The sequence below is a fragment of the Xyrauchen texanus genome, chromosome 7, assembly GCF_025860055.1.
Source record: "Xyrauchen texanus isolate HMW12.3.18 chromosome 7, RBS_HiC_50CHRs, whole genome shotgun sequence".
Lineage (NCBI taxonomy): Eukaryota > Metazoa > Chordata > Actinopteri > Cypriniformes > Catostomidae > Xyrauchen > Xyrauchen texanus.
The window spans coordinates 669,127-671,617 of NC_068282.1; positions in this window are offsets into that span (position 1 = coordinate 669,127).

The following is a 2,491-nucleotide window of genomic DNA, read 5'->3' on the forward strand; positions in this document are numbered from 1 at the left end:
CGTTACATTACATTATGTTACATTAAGTTAAGTTACGTTACATTACATTATGTTACGTTACATTGTGTTATGTTACATAATGTTACATTATGTTACATTACATTGCGTTACTTTACATTATGTTACGTTATAGTACATTACGTTACATACAATTACATTACATTACATTCATGCACACCACAAAAAACATCACAGACCTTTAAATGTCGGACATATACATTTTATAAGATATATTAAAAGTGTGAACTAATATTTCTGCAGCCTGTCATGTTAAAGATCTCATTATTTTACATTACAAGTGTAACGTTCAAGGAAGGAAGGGAAAGGAGGACACAGGAAACTTGGGATTCAACTGAAAGGTATTAGTGTTAAAAAAACAATCAAAGGTGTTTTCAGCAGAACAGTCTTTAGCACAACTCAGATGGGTAGCTCTCTCTCTCCCTCGTCTCTGGCGTGGTCCCTTTATATCGCTCTCACCATTTACTGCAATCAGAATCAGGCATTATACATTATAGCGCTCAGGTGTGTGCACCCATCCCGCTTTCTCTACCTCCGGACAAACGCTCGACCACGCCCCCGCCGCCTCAACAAGTTATTATGATGTCATCCTAACATAAGAGACCCAGTGAAAAAGTTTTACAATTTTCTTTTTCTTTTTTTGTCAATATAGTGTTTAACGCATAAAATACATATGATAGACATTTTTATTGAAACATTTTTATTTTATTCATATTGTTTTTTTAAAGTGATACATTTCAAACCATATTTATAGAGCAAGAAGAGGAAGCTGTCATGGCCAAACTCTCAAACATTTGGGATCTCTGAAAAGCCCAGAGAGTCCTCTGAAAATACCCCAAGATTTACCCCTGTAGAAAAACGTACATAACAAATGTTCTATCAGGAAGACTCGCAGACGAGTGAAATAAAAGATGACGTATATTTGATGAATATAAAACAGAAAAGTGTCTCTCTTTGGCATAAGCCCCGTCTGGCGGTCTGAAGAAGTTGTACTCTGATCCGTCAGATCCCGCCGGAGATAGGAGGCGGGGGCGAGGAGCCGACCCCCATGCAGGACGGGACACAACAGGTGGTGCTGTGGTGGAGGAGGTTGAAACACAATGTGATAGATTGTGAGCAGACTTATAAAGCAATGGCTGACATGGGATTGGCCAGGAGTTAGCTAGCTAATGGTGCGATGATGTACATCTGCTAGTCTTCCCGCTAGAACAATATATATATATATATACAGTGAATAAAATAAGTATTTGAACACCCTGCTATTTTGCAAGTTCTCCCACTTGGAAATCATGGAGGGGTCTGAAATTGTCATCGTAGGTGCATGTCCACTGTGAGAGACATAATCTAAAAAAAAAAAATCCAGAAATCACAATGTATGATTTTTTAACTATTTATTTGTATGATACAGCTGCAAATAAGTATTTGAACACCTGAGAAGATCAGTGTTAATATTTGGTACAGTAGCCTTTGTTTGCAATTACAGAGGTCAAATGTTTCCTGTAGTTTTTCACCAGGTTTGCACACACTGCAGGAGGGATTTTGGCCCACTCCTCCACACAGATCTTCTCTAGATCAGTCAGGTTTCTGGGCTGTCGCTGAGAAACACGGAGTTTGAGCTCCTTCCAAAGATTCTCTATTGGGTTTAGGTCTGGAGACTGGCTAGGCCACGCCAGAACCTTGATATGCTTCTTACAGAGCCACTCCTTGGTTATCCTGGCTGTGTGCTTCGGGTCATTGTCATGTTGGAAGACCCAGCCTCGAGCCATCTTCAATGCTCTAACTGAGGGAAGGAGGTTGTTCCCCAAAATCTCGCAATACATGGGCCCGGTCATCCTCTCCTTAATACAGTGCAGTCGCCCTGTCCCATGTGCAGAAAAACACCCCAAAGCATGATGCTACCACCCCCATGCTTCACAGTAGGGATGGTGTTCTTGGGATGGTACTCATCATTCTTCTTCCTCCAAACACGGTTAGTGGAATTATGACCAAAAAGTTCTATTTTGGTCTCATCTGACCACATGACTTTCTCCCATGACTCCTCTGGATCATCCAAATGGTCATTGGCAAACTTAAGACGGGCCTTGACATGTGCTGGTTTAAGCAGGGGAACCTTCCGTGCCATGCATGATTTCAAACCATGACGTCTTAGTGTATTACCAACAGTAACCTTGGAAACGGTGGTCCCAGCTCTTTTCAGGTCATTGACCAGCTCCTCCCGTGTAGTTCTGGGCTGATTTCTCACCTTTCTTAGGATCATTGAGACCCCACGAGGTGAGATCTTGCATGGAGCCCCAGTCCGAGGGAGATTGACAGTCATGTTTAGCTTCTTCCATTTTCTAATGATTGCTCCAACAGTGGACCTTTCTTCACCAAGCTGCTTGGCAATTTCCCTGTAGCCCTTTCCAGCCTTGTGGAGGTGTACAATTTTGTCTCTAGTGTCTTTGGACAGCTCTTTGGTCTTGGCCATGTTAGT